We start from the raw sequence: 15000 nt of genomic DNA, 5'->3' as shown, positions 1-15000 counted from the left end.
GTGTATTGTAAGCTCTAGCTGCATGGAGAATTATCTGATTTCCACGGACACATGTTTGTACGTCAGAGTTTTTTTCCCAGCGGTAATGAAATGTGTCCTGCAATACTGCAGTCGACATGGAGTTTGCCAATGGCCGTTGTTTGCTAAATTTGCTATGAACAATTTGATTGAGCAGATTTTGTGGAACAGACGCAAGGACACATGGAACAGATTACAACGTGAGGCCCTGTTGTGTGAACCTCAGATTGTGTGTTAGGACAATGATGAGATGGTTTGTACTGTTTCATGTTTAGCTTTGAACTGGATATTCAGTGTCTCCTGCAACAAGACAATCAGAATTAGGCTATGTCCAAATGAATCCATATATATCTGAAAATGACATTTTGTTTCAATTCACAGTGGTGTTTTAAAGCATTTTCCCAAATCAGCTTGTCCACATTGCATAGAGCAGAAAAAAGCATGATTATTTATAAAATAAGCAAAATATCCCAGCACTCACTGGTACATCCAGGTCACATTTAAAATCGCCATTCTACACTATATTGCCAAAAGTTTTGGGACGCCTGCCTTTACATGTACATGAACTTTAATGACATCCCTTTCTTAATTTGTTGGGTTTAATATGGAGTTGGCCCACCCTTTGCAGCTATAGCAGCTCCAGCTTTTCTGGGAAGGCTTTCCACAAGGTTTAGGTGAGTGTGTTTATGGGAATTTTTGACCATTCTTCTAGAAGTGCATTTGTGAGGTCAGGTACTGATGTTGGACGAGAAGGCCTGAGCAGTCTCCACTCTAATTCATCCCAAAGGTGTTCTATCGGGTTTAGGTCAGAACTCTGTGCAGGCCGGTCAAGTTCCTCCACACCAAACTCGCTCATCCATGTCTTTATGGACCTTGCTTTGTGCACTGGTGCATAGTCATGTTGGAACAGGAAGGGGCCATCCCCAAACTGTTCCCACAAAGTTGGGAGCATGAAATTGTCCAAAATGTATTGGTATGCTGAAGCATTAAGAGTTCCTTTCACTGGAACTAAGTGGCCAAGCCCAATCCCTGAAAAACAATCACACACCAAAACCCCCTCTCCACCAAACTTTACACTTGGCATAATGCAGTCAGGAAAGTACCGTTCTCTTGGCAACTACCAAACCCAGACTCATCCATCAGATTGCCAGACAGAGAAGCGTGATTAGTCACTCCAGAGAACACGTTTCCACTGCTCTAAAGTCCAGTGGCAGCTTGCTTTACACAACTGCATCCTGCGCTAGCGACTGATGCTAGAGGCTGTGGCCTTTAGCAATCTTATTAGCGCGTCCGCCTCCCACACCGTAGACCCCACTTCCAATCCAATCATAGTAGGACCGGTTACAAACATTTATCTTCACCACTATCAACACTAAGTGAATAGCAGGAACAAAAAATGCTGGTACAACCATACCCAGCTAACAGGGAATGTTCTCATAACTTTGACTAACATTCTGGCAAGGTTCTCTGAAAGTTATAAACAAATGTTCTTCCAGTAATGTTAATAGAACGTCCATTCAAAGTTATCTGGAATGTTTGCACAAAAATGTTATTTACAAATTGTTCATGGAAAGTTTTTAAAATATTACCACTTGTCTTAGAACATTCAGAGAACATATACAAATAATGTTCCCATATTGTTTGCAAAATCATAAAAAGTAATGTTCCCACAACGTTCGTATAACCAAGAATAAAAAAATAATAATTAAAAAAATAAAAATAAAACATGGAATCATGGAACATTCAGTAATAATGTTTTCATAACTTAATGGGAAAGTTAGAAAAGCGTTCTTGGAATATATTTGTTTACTGGCTACTGTTTATATGGGCACAATATGAGTCACATGACCAAATATGTGTATCAAATACCTCAATTTTTAACTCAAAACAGCATTTTAAAATTTAGTCACTTCGGAGAGCATCTTCAAAAAGCTCTGTTTTCATTGGACAAAAACGCTATCTCAGTGTAGACAGAAGGGCAAAACGTTTTCAGATTAATGTGGACGTGACCTCAAACTCTTCTAGCAACCGCTGTGCTAGTACTTGAAGTGCCATATTCTTGACCTGCAGCCATATCATTTGTTCATGTAACTGGGACGACGTGGAGCAGAGGTTAAGGCTTAGGGCTGGTATACGCTGACGGGATAAAGCAACAGTCAACAGCCATCTCTTCCATGTTAATCTTGTTGGTCACACTGCAGACCCTCACACAGTAAAATGTGGTCCAAAATCTTGCTCAACTGTATATGAAACATGAAATAAGTTCAAAAAGAAGGGCATATCCTCTCCTCCAAACACAACAAGTCTTTTTTTGCATCTCCTCTTCCTCAGCATTTCTCCCTTCCTACTTCCAAATCATTGAGTGCTCTTGTTTCAGACATGCGGTTCTGTGAGTCTGGCCCCTGAGGGCCGGGGGCCAGGCTGCTTATCACAGCACTTTATCAGCATGAGGGAAGGGGATGTGGGCTACAGTCATCCAGCGGCTGTCAGCAAACAGGCGTTTTGTAACCTGTAACCCAGAGACGTGTGATTTGCGAAAAGAGAACGGGCTGTTTAAAGGTGTGAGCGGCTCTATGAGTGATCGCGTACAAGCATTGAGTATGTGTGTGCTATTACCTGAGTACTGAAGATAACATGTCTGGCCTTGCAAGACTAATACATGCCAAAACCATTTATGAGTATTTGTTTTTACATTTTGCATTGCCATGTAAACTAGACAACCTCTGCTTGTTTTGAAACTTGACATGATTGTTGATCAAGATTGAAATAATTCACCTCAAAATGAAAAACTCATCAAATCATAAGTAGATCGTAGAAACCATCGGAACCATTCGAGTGTCTTAGCTGCTTTTTTCCATATCTTGAAGATGAATGTGGATTGGGAATGTCAATTAAAAAAAAATAGCAAACAAGTATAACGTTTTGATATTGTTTGTGCATAATATTCCATGTCTTCTGGAGCCATACAACAGCTTTTTGGGAAGAATTAATTATTAGACATTGTATAATTGTGTGTTTGTGGTGTTTTTTGGCGCATTTTTGGATATTGTCAATCCTGATTTACTTTCATTGTATGGATAACAGATAAGAAAGTAGAAATACGAAAATTGTGGAGGTTTGGAACAACAAGATAAGTGATGACAGCATTTTCTATTCCGTTTTCAATTTTGGATCAAATCATGCATTCCTGCTCTGATTGTCCAAAAAAATACTTTGGCCAATTTAAGAAAATACTAAACTTAATATACCTTATATATAATAAACTTAATAAAATTGCCAAATGTATTAGTCTTTTTCCTCAGATTTACTATTAATCAAAAATATTTAATTTCCCAAAGACAAAAAAATTGTAGAAAGATTATTTATTATAAAATCCATGTACTTAAACAAGTACCCCATTTTTTTCCCCAAATGGTAATTAATGTAGGTCAATAAAATAGGTAAATAATTTCACCATAAACAAAAGATAAATTTGGTATAATATTTAAGCATAATTTTCACTTAAGATAATTCGTTTAGATCTGTATTAGAGCTAATAGAAAACTAAAGAGATTTTGCTAGTCTATGTTTGATTTAGATTACTTACTATAAATGGAGACAAATTCAAATATCTTATTTTGAATTTTGATTGTGATGTCTTTTTAAAATATGCAACAACAAAAAAATGATAATAATTAAGAGAAATGGATAAATCCCACAACAATTTATTCAGTCAGTAAAGCATGTTCTGTACATCAACACTCTGGAGTCAAGACAAAATGCTAAAAAAAAAATAATCTTTGGGGAGTGTTATTTGCTTTTAGCCAAACTGAACAAATCAGGCTTAAACCATAAATTATTATTTTCAATTAGACCAATATAAAAGTGCATTTTAAATACTTTTTTCCCCCGGTGTGTCTTATGCAAACCACTGGTATATGAACATTGGACCATTGTAAACAAAGATCTTTTGCTTGACAGATCTTAGCTTGTGTTACACACATGGACAGGTGAGGCCGTTCACCAGAGGTCCAGGTACAAACACAAGGGTGCTTGTTCTGCTGTCACACTTTCGGCGGCACCTCGCACCAGTTTAAAGAGCTCAGGGCATCAGGTTACATTAGGATCCTTTTTTAGCTCCAGAGCTTTTCCTCAGCACAGTCCCCGCTCCATGGGTATAATACACTCTTTCATCAGCCCATCATTAGCCATATGAGACATTTTGTGAAGGAACATCAAGGAGGCAGTGTTGAAAATGGAAATTGCGCCGCACCTCAAAACCACTGTGATGAATCCTTGAGAGGGCAGATTTGCTGTAAGTACGAGCCACACGGGGTTCTCGGGGCTTCAGTATGTCTGTCACAAGCGACTTTCATTTTCAGACAAAGCTGAGTTTATATTGGCATCCTAACAAATCAAAAGGATTAACCCATGGCCCTCTGTCTATTGACACGAATAGCTCCGCTCATGGCAGGCCAGGAAGGTTGCGGCGGCTTTGAGGAATTACAGGGACTAAAATGAGACTGAGACAGTGTTGATGGGGTTTGTAAGAGGGAACAAGGGCCGATGGCGGTGATTTTCAGTGGGAAAGAGTGTTGCCAATCAGTCTTGTTAGATGATGATGTAAAAGAAACAGAGAATGTTTTTTTTTTTTGGAAAGTCGTGCATAACATTTATTTTGTGTTATATTTTGGCAAATGTAAAAGCCCTTTCACATCAAAAGTAAAATTAATAATCCTCAGGCTGAAGGAAATGCAGATTCATTCCTGTGCAGTAGAGGGCGCAGCTCAAACAAACCTTTTAGCTGAAGAAAGTTCATCACTTAAAACACACACACACACACACACACACACACACACACACACACACACACACACACACACACACACACAGACACACACACACACAATTAAACACAAATGTGATGTTTAACTTAAGACATTTCTGCTTATTAGTGTGGTTGAATTGGATCATCGAAGGTCAGCAGCAAATACAATGGTTAATAAAGTGAGATTAAATACATTAAGTATCTGTGTTCTATTTAACATATTTAAAGGGGTGGTAAACCACGATTTCACTATTCTAACTTTAGCTAGCGTGTAATGTTGCTGCTTGAGCATAAACAACATCTGCAAAGTTACAACGTTCAAAGTTTAAAGCAAAGGGAGATATTTGCTTTTAAAGAAATCAGTTTCTAAGAACTACAGCAAACGGCCAGTAGGCGACTACAGACATTCCTCCAGGGTTGGTGACATCAACAGGCTCAATATTTACATAAACCCCTCCTCCGAGAATATGAGGGTGAGGCCATTTTGTATCGCGGCGCTGTTGTGGTATAAGTTAGTTAGGCTGGAGTGTTGTTGCCGTGATGCCGAGGAAACGCTGTTATTTCCATCCGGATTGCAGGTCTGGGGTACTTGCTCTGTTCAGCCTTCCTTGGGACGGGGGTGCGTTGCAGAGCGTTTAACATACAGCATGTTGCACGTGTGTTTGAGTCAGCGGGGAATCAGGCACGCGCAGGGCTCCCTACAGCACATCTAACAGAGGAAAACATCCACCGTCTTCGCGATTTCAATGCCAGATTTGCACAACGTCAGCTGCGTGAAAAAAACACTGCCGGTGCGTGGATGCACGACGCGCGCGCTGCACATTTCACGGAGGACAACACAAACTTCCACAAACTTCGCGAGTTCAATACAGGATATGCACAACGGCTTGTCCTGAAAGCTGGATTTACAAACAGAAGCTGTTTACGGGCCACAACCTGTAAGTCTGATTTATTTTTCATCGATGTGTTTTCCTGTAATAGGTTGTACATTGTAGCAAGGAAGTAAACAGATGACAGCGCTGTTCTGCAAACCAGTCTGTTAAATGCTCATTCATACTTAACGTTATCCGACGAACACCTAACATTACAAACACTAACGTTAAAATCTCAACAGCGAACCTGGCATTAGTGTAAATGATTCTTTGATTAGAGTTTTTATGTATTGTTTATCTACAGGCATGCTAAACATGGTTCTGTGTGTGATTTGGCTAACTTACTAGTTAAAGCCAGTGCTTGGTGTTCGTTTTGGGTTAGTTCTTGCGACAGATATTTGGCTATAATCGTTCTAAAAATACAAAAGTTAAAGTGCCATTCAGTAGCGATCACTATAGACCCGCAGTCTTTACTCTTGAGGACTGAACAGTTTCTGCTCGATCATCTTCACTCAAATGTTCTGGGTCTGACTCGGGCTCATATGGTTTTATTGACGCCGACCAAAGCACAGCCTCCGGTGAAGGTAAGGGGCGTGACGTTTCCGACAACCGTGCACTGCGGTTAGCGAATCAGAACACACTAGGCCAGCTAACCAATCAGAGCCCACTGCGTATTTTTGAGGGACTGGCTTCATACAACCCGGAAATCATCAGACCGTTTTACAAGGAGGGACAGAGCAGTGTAGAATAAAGGTCAAATATATGAAAAATAAGGCAATTTTTTTTTTAAACGAAGCATGAACACATGTTACAGTGCACCCCACAAACACAGTCAAGCCTTCAAAAGAATGTGTTTTACCACCCCTTTAATTATTGCAGGTTTGCATAATTTTTGCATTTCACCATTTTTATTCCTTTTTAGGAATACTGAATCTGTTTTTGTGCAAGTGAGATGAGTAAATGCTCACATTTAGTCTAGATCTACAATAAATACTCATCATGTTCACACACAAAGCCTCTGCACTTACTCCTGATTTCTCTCAAAATGGGGACAGGAGAGCTATTAGTCAATAATTGGGAAAACTAAGTAAGTTGCATTACTTATTTTTAAAGTAACTTCGATATTTTGTTGTAAATTAAAAAGTAATGGATTACTTTACTAGTTACTTGAAAAAAAGCAATCTGATTACTTAAAGGGTTAGTTCCCACAAAAATGAAAATTCTGTCATTAATTACTTACCCTCAACTCGTTCGACACCCGTAAGACCTCCGTTCATCTTCAGAACACAAATGAAGATATATTTAGTTGAAATCTGATGGCTCTGAAAGGCCTGATTCATGATTCGGATCGTGTCAAACCGCCAAACTGCTGAAATTTGGCGATCCAAACTGCTAAATCGACTCACTGATTCATAACGCTTCGAAGCTTCATGATGCCGTGTTTTGAAATCGTCATCACTATATAAGTCGTTATTTAGGGTTTTTTTGCGCACAAAAACTATTCTCGTCACTCCAGAAAGTTATTGTAGAACCACTGTAGTGAGATGGACTTTTGAAATTTAGAAAACAACATAGAATATGTTATGTTATATATATAGTTATTAGGGCTGTCAAGGAGTGAAGTAAATGGTTCTCTTTATGGTCGATTGAATCATTGATTCACCCGATTCGTTTAAAATGCAGAATGATAAATTAAATGCCCCTGTGTTGCTCAGAGTCAGAGACAAACAGTTCTGCTTTGTCTTTATATTCTGTTAATTTGCACTCGTCTCGTGCTATTCTGGACAGAAAAACAGAACTTGTGTGATAAGCTTATATTGTATATCATGATGTAAATGTGAGGGTGTTTTCACACTGGCAGTTTAGTTCGAAGCGGGGTACGGTTCACATGAAAAATTGGTAATGTGAAAGCTGTCATGCGGACCCGGGTGAGCTGAGCTCAGGGGTACCAAATTCGAGACTGCCTGAAGGAGGTTGTCTTAGTTCGGTTGTGCAACTTGAGCTCAAACTGTGCCGCGACTCGGTGCGCAAGAAAAGTAACCTGCGCATGCGTTTTATCAGATGACAATGTATTTAGTTCAATAAAACACATGTAAGGGATGATAGTGTTGATGATTTACGTTTTATACGAGCCTGCAATGTATTCACTCATCGGAAACCATTGCGCTCTGACGCAGACCACAACAAATGGGCCCAGTGTAAAAACACCCTGGGACTAAAACGGGCATTTTTGCCCCATATCTTGAATTTTAGGGACATTATAACAGAATTCTATAGGTTTCATCACACAGTGAGTTGTTTCCCTGCATCATATTCTTCATCAATCAACTGTATGAAATGTAAGATGACCTAAGTAGGTCTGGGGCGGGGGCAAGTGCAAAATTTACCCATGCAGATGATTTCTGTTTTGACACGCTAAAACACGTAACACGTAAAACACTGTATTATGCCACTTTCATTACAAAGTAATGTATAGAGTCATGAAATTATTATTTTTAGTCATCAACTATGTTTTTGTCCTGTTGTTTTATGCTATTTTGAGCAGGCTACAAATAAGGGCGTAAATCGTGGGGGATAAATCTTAGTGCACAAATTTGGGGAGAGAACAAAGCTCTTCAGACAGCAGTTGTGAAACACTAGTAAGCAGCTGTCAATGCTATTTTATTCACTTTAAACATCAGATGAAGTGATTATTTTCTCTTTAATACAGATTAGGCTTGCTGCAATAGTCTGTGTTACATCACTTGCCCACCGCGGCACCGCCCCGGGCCACCGTCGTTTTCATTTTTATAGTAATAGTTTTTATAGTCAGATCTGTGTTGGGTTTTGCTCAATATGATAATAAGTGGCAGATCAAAGGGCTTGCTGCAGTTGAATATCTAAATATCTGAATATCATAGTATAAAATACTATGTTGAGGATGCAAGATAATTTAATAATTATAATATGACTGCGTGGTAACCTTACTCATATTTAAACAACTATCGTTTTGTGTTGTTGGTCAGATAAAATGACAGAGAAAAGAAAAACGGACATTAGATCAGTTTTTCATTCGAATTTTTGGTGAATGGCTAAACCAGCCTGCAATGACAACGTCTCCGGTTACGTATGTAACCTAGGTTCCCTGAGAACAGGGAACGAGACGCTGCGTCAGCTTGACGCTACGGGGAACGCCTTCAGCGTGACAGGTGTCTGAATCACAATCGAATCACGTCAATCCTATTGACCGGCGACAGCCCATGACAACATCAAAGTGCGACCAGGAAGTATATAAGGGCGCCTTACCAACATGACACCGCCTCTTCGTCTGAAGGGACTGTTCGGCGGGCAGGCCCTGAGGCATGGCAAAGCGACGCAGCGTCTCGTTCCCTGAGACATACGTAACCGGAGACGTTCCCTTTCGAAAGGGAACTCGCGCTGCGTCAGCTTGACGCTACGGGGAACGAGTGCATGCCCACTGGCAGTGACAACTGTCAGGACAAGCAAATTCAAATGAAATGCCTGAACCACTCCCCCTCTGGTCACACAAGGCTGTCAGTGACAGCATTCCCTACGGTCATAGCCCGAGCTATAAGCCTCGTCAGGAACCTTAGTGCGGCTGCACGAGGTCCTACTCAGGCCGCTCAAAGGCCTGGATCCAACCCATTCAAAGGAAAGGGGCTCCTTTAAGGGAATGTGGCTAGGGGGCCCTAGGGCGCCCCAGCCAGCCACTATTCGGGAAGAAATCACCGAATGCCACCAGGGAGACCTGACCCAGAGACCTCTATATGGGACACATGGGACCAGCCATCCTTGTCTGTTCGAGAACAGAGCCTCTGGAAACTCACCTCCGGGAGAGGCATCCAACCCAAGGTACTGCAAGCTGGCAGTGTCCTCTTTGAGCCGGATCTCAGAGACGGGCATCCTGGAGAGCAGTACTCAGCATAGCGCTTTCGACCCTTGCCAGCGAGGGGAGTTAATCTGCTCGATCCTAGGATCTACTGAGTTATTATCAAGTAGAAACACTCAGGAGGCCAGACTGGCCTAAAAGCTGATCTAATTGGGAGGCCTCGCGAGGGGCCTACGACCATCTGATCAGGCCCAGGCAGCCTCGGGCTCACATACGACCCTTGAAGAGAGGGGAGCTTAAAAAGGGGCTGCCCGGTAGGTAAGCCAGGTTGTAGGCTAGATTCCCTCCCATGGGAACCAAGTAGCAGAAGCGACCTCAGTCGCACCAGGGTAAGACCATCCTCAGATGCTGCCAAATAAGGGGCAGATACCACTAGCTGTCAGCATATGCCAGTAAACAGTTCTTGAACTGAGAACCCAACCCCTCAGGGAGGCCTAGTGAGGCCTATTACATGATAGCAGTACATGCCAAATGCTCGAGGAACCAACTCGGGAACTCGGCTAAAGGGAGGCCAGATGAGGCCCATCCCCATAATAGCAGTCGAAGCCCACTGTCGATGCAGCTGGAAACAGGAGCTCATCCCCTCAGGGAGGCCTGGAGAGGCCCGCTACCTAATAGCAGGCTATGCTAGCCGCCCGAGCATTCTGACTCGGGAATTCCCCCTCAGAGAGGCCCAGTGCGGCCTATCGCCTGGTAGCGAGCTCACCGGGAGGCAGAGTAAGGCCTACCATCTGCCAGCAGTCCATGTTAGTCCACATGACTGAAACCTTGGGGTGTGCCATCAGGGGAGGCCCGGCTTGAGGCCTACTCCCCACGGCAAACCTTCAGGGGGGCCTGGTGAGGCCCGCTACCTGGAAACCCCACATGCCTGCTGCCAGAGGCATCCTGGTCCCGGGGCTCACCCCTAGGGACAGTCAGGCAGCCGCACTGACTTATCATGGTCGACTGGCGTCCATGGAGCCTTACAGCATATCCGCGGAGGCGGCTTCCTGTTGTGGCAGGCACGAGACTGGCTGCTATATCTCCCGGCTGACAGCGGCTCCTCTGCTGGCTGACAAGACAACAAAGAGAAGTTATTAGTTGATAATTCTGCTACTTGAGGCCGACATCGTTGGGGAGTAAACACATAGTAATACCAAAAAAGGGGCCGACTTTGCAAAGGCCAACTTTCCGAGGCTGACTACCTATCTAGGTTGCAGCTATTAATCGCTAACCTCCCCAACGTCGGGACTCACTCGCAAGGAGGCCTACTGAGGCCTACCACCTGACCCGGAGTCTACTGCCCAGACTGCCCAAGTTGGCTGCTCTCAACCTGGGGCTAATCCATCCCAGCGGCCCATTCTTCGGGCCTACTGTATGACAGTTGCAGTCTTACCAGCAGCGCCTACAAGCTCTGGAACCTAATTACATTACTCATGACAGGATACTCGGCAAAACAACGCCCTGGACCCTCTAAACGGGGGGAGTACCACGTACGCCACCCGCCCAATGAAGGACCTAGCTTTTGAAGCGGCCTATCGTTTAAATGCAAGGGCGTCAGCCATGGCAATGCTCTGGCTACAAGGGAGCTCACTCCCAAGCTTCACAAAGGTTAAGAAGTGCTGCTCAACCCAAGCCATGGGTGAGGCAGAATGATACAGAGCTAGGTTAGCGAAATACTCTAATCTACCCTGTTTTAACAGAGGAGTACTGCCACATGCCACTGGAGGGCAAAGTTGAACAACATATACAACATCTTTTCATCAAACAAAAAAGATGGCCTACCCCTCCAAGCGACCACTGGCTAGGTCGCTATCACATCCTGCACAGCACCATCTGCATTGCTAGTAAAAAACCCCGAACGCAGGAAAGGGGGCGGGCCTTGGCCGGACGACTCTACGTAAGAGACGGCTACATTAGGGAAAATATTTTTTTTTTAAACCCTAGAAGCGTAGGCCAAAATAGATCTATACCTGTTTTGTTTTAATGGGCTCTAGATCTAACTGTAGTTGTAACAGTCTGATCCCAATTCTCTAGCCAGTCTTACACTGAGAGAGGACGCAGGCCGCTCTACCCTGAGGCGGCTACCAGTTACAAGCTTAAAGCTGGGAATTCTTACACGCAGCCTTTCTACATTTAGAGGAAAGCCCTACACACCCGCAGGAATGAGCGGCACTACCAGCGATATTCCCGTTTTTTTTTTTTATAGAGATAAAAAACGTAATCAACAGCGAGCAAAAACCTGCTGAATATACTTTTAAAGCAACTGGCTTGTAAAATGCATTCGTTCTGGCCGTCCAAACAGGGGAACTATAGGCCCTACAGAAATATCCAAATACTCCAAAGTGATCCCGAAATCCTCAGCAGGGAGCATGGAACAGAAAATGTATTGATATTTTCCCCACAGGGGACTTACCCGCTCGCCTGCAGCGCGCCATTGATTTTCAACCGCAATCTTTATTCATAATGTGTGTGCTTAGGTGTAACATTACCACCGACCCGCTCGAGGGCGCTCTCACACACCAGGCCTGGCGGGCCGTCAGAGATTGGGGTACTTCCTTTTCCCGCTCATCACGGGCCCACCGCCTGATGTAAGAGGCGTTGGGGAAAAGGGAATTGTTAGAAGGAGGAAGGGCCTGCGTTAGTCTAGCGCCTCCTCGGAGGCGGAGACTGATCCCAACGTGGCCCTCCACGGCGCTGGTTCCGGGTCACTTGTCCGACGTCCTTCCTCTTCTGAGTGCGGGAGTCACGCTTTTTCCACGACCTGCTCCGACCAGGAGGGGGCGCGCGAGAAGCGACGCAGGCTCGCTGGTCCTGCCGCCAGTCCTCAGACCGTGACGGACCGGAGCTTCCCGCCTGTCTGGGTGCCGCCCCGGATCTCCACGGAATGCATGATCTAAATGCCGCCGAGCGCGCCCTCGCCTCTCTGAACCTTCCCACCACCGCCTCGACGGAGGTGCCGAAGAGTTCAGAGGGCGAGACCGGGGCATCGAGGAGAAAGGTCTTTTCTTTCCCCCCGTTGTCCGCCAGGTTCAGCCACAGATGTCTCTCCGTGGCCACCATGGCCGCCATCGAACGACCGATGGCGACCGCTGTTTGTTTGGTAGCCCGGAGAGCAAAATCTGTGGTGCGACGCAGCTCGGCCATAGCATCAGGGGGTAGGCCCTCCCCCTGATCGAGATCCCTCAGCAGATCAGCCTGGTAAGTTTGCAACACCGCCATAGTGTGCAATGCCGACGCAGCCTGACCTGCCGACGTGTATGCCCTGCCGTTAAGGCGTGACGTGGTCTTCAGCGCCTTAGAGGGCAGGGCGGGAGTTCTCAGTGTCGATGGCCTCCCAGACGTGAGATAGTTTCGCGAACGTCTCGTCAATTGGTGGCATCGACACATAACCGGACTCGGCGGATCCCTCGACATCAGCGAAATTCCCTCGCTGATAACGAAAGATCCGGGCCGAGTACGGCTTCTTCCATGCCCCCGAGATCTGATCATGAAGATCGGGGAGGAATGGAAGGCTCCCGGGAGCTGCTGGATTGACGTCGGAGAGAAACCGATCGTCGAGGCGGCTCGAACGCGCGGGCTCTCTCCTCGCGCGCCGCCACTGTAGCTGCAGTCTAGCAGTGGCACGCTCCATCACTTCCAGCAGCTCGTCATACACGGGGCAGGGCGGCTGAGAGGGTTCAGCCTCAGCTGATACTTCGTCACCACCCTGCTCAGCTACCCCTTGCTCATCCGGAAGAACACCAGCTGACGAAAGGGAGGAAAGGTCTGACTCCTCCCCCGGCAGCTGCCCCTCGCGATCTGACCGATCGTCAGAGAGAACCACGCCTCTCTCTAGACGATGAGCCAGATCCATCTGGGAACCCCATGATTGCAGCCGGCGCTCGGCCTCAGCACCGGCGGGACCGTCCCCAGAAGCTGGACCCACTTCCCTCGAGAAGAGGGCCAGACGAGAGCGGAGCGTCCGGATGGGAAGACGCTCGCAGTTGGCACAGGAGGCTCCCTCGAGAACCTCCCGTGCGTGCTCTTCCCCCAGACAAAACACACAAAGGGTATGTGTGTCCTCAGGTGTAAGGAACCTGGGACACGGATCCGCGCACTTCCGGAAGTTATGCTTGGACTTCCCTGTGTGTTTCATTGTAGCTTTCGTGATTCTTTCTCTCGAAGCAGACAAACAGTCCCTGAAGACGAAGAAGCGGTGTCATGTTGGTAAGGCGCCCTTATATACTTCCTGGTCGCACTTTGATGTTGTCATGGGCTGTCGCCGGTCAATAGGATTGACGTGATTCGATTGTGATTCAGACACCTGTCACGCTGAATGCGTTCCCCGTAGCGTCAAGCTGACGCAGCGCGAGTTCCCTTTCGAAAGGGAACGAGAATTAGAAGGAAATAAATACATATCTGGGTGGTGTAATATTATAATAAAATGTCATTAATCACATATTAAGATACCCCATGTTATTTAAATTACTAAAATACCCTAAATAGACAATAAAGGGCAATCATAATTCACTGCACTGCATAGGCTGTATGACAAAGGATGACATACGATATATAACATGTGACGAAAAATTCTATTAATTATTCATTTGTTTAGTTATATCATGTATAATTTGAATTAGAGAACAACACCAATAAATTTGGGGTGATCATGAAAATTGTTTTATTCATTACATCATAGATCGGAAATATTGTTTTACAGGAAACGCCCGTTTTATCCAGACTTGAATAAATAGCAACACAGTTGCAAACAATACACAATAAAAATTGCAAAACAAAAATGTATAATTAATCCAAAGTTTGAACGTTTATAAATAGGCTAAAACATCTTCATTTGACCATGCGTTGTGTGACTGTTTACAGTAAGCCGTCACGCTGCTCAAATACCCGCTGGCGCTTATAGGTATACATGCCCTGTTTTTTAATCTGGTTTTATCTAAACAATTTTTAACAACAGGGGATTGTAAATAACACAAATTTTAGTAAAAGTCAATGACTGGGAGCCTTGGATATTTTATTGAAAATCTGTCATGCACATTTGAAAAACAGCCATGGGTACATTTTACCCTGTGGCGGTTTTAGTGTTAAATGCGTTAATAATTTTAATTACTGTTATTTTTTTACCGTAACTAATTAATTTAATTAACGCATTCAATTGACAGCCCTAATAGTTATATATAGTTATGCTTGTTGATATTTAGGGATTTACTAACAGCTTGCGCCGGCGCGAACTCTCTTTTGGCGTCAGGATTTACTAAAGACACGCAGTGCAACATTAGCGCTGAAAAGGTGTGGACAGAGTTTTTTTGCGGCTGACCTTTATTGCATATGTATTTGTAGGAGTTTCCCTTTCAGAAGCAAAATTGATGGGAGGAGAGTATTTAAATGAATCACGCAAGGTGATTTACCAAGGTTTGCATTCATAAATTTACTGG

Source organism: Gobio gobio (genome assembly GCF_949357685.1).
Source record: "Gobio gobio genome assembly, chromosome: 6".
NCBI classification, from domain to species: domain Eukaryota; kingdom Metazoa; phylum Chordata; class Actinopteri; order Cypriniformes; family Gobionidae; genus Gobio; species Gobio gobio.
This window is presented reverse-complemented; position numbering follows the sequence as displayed.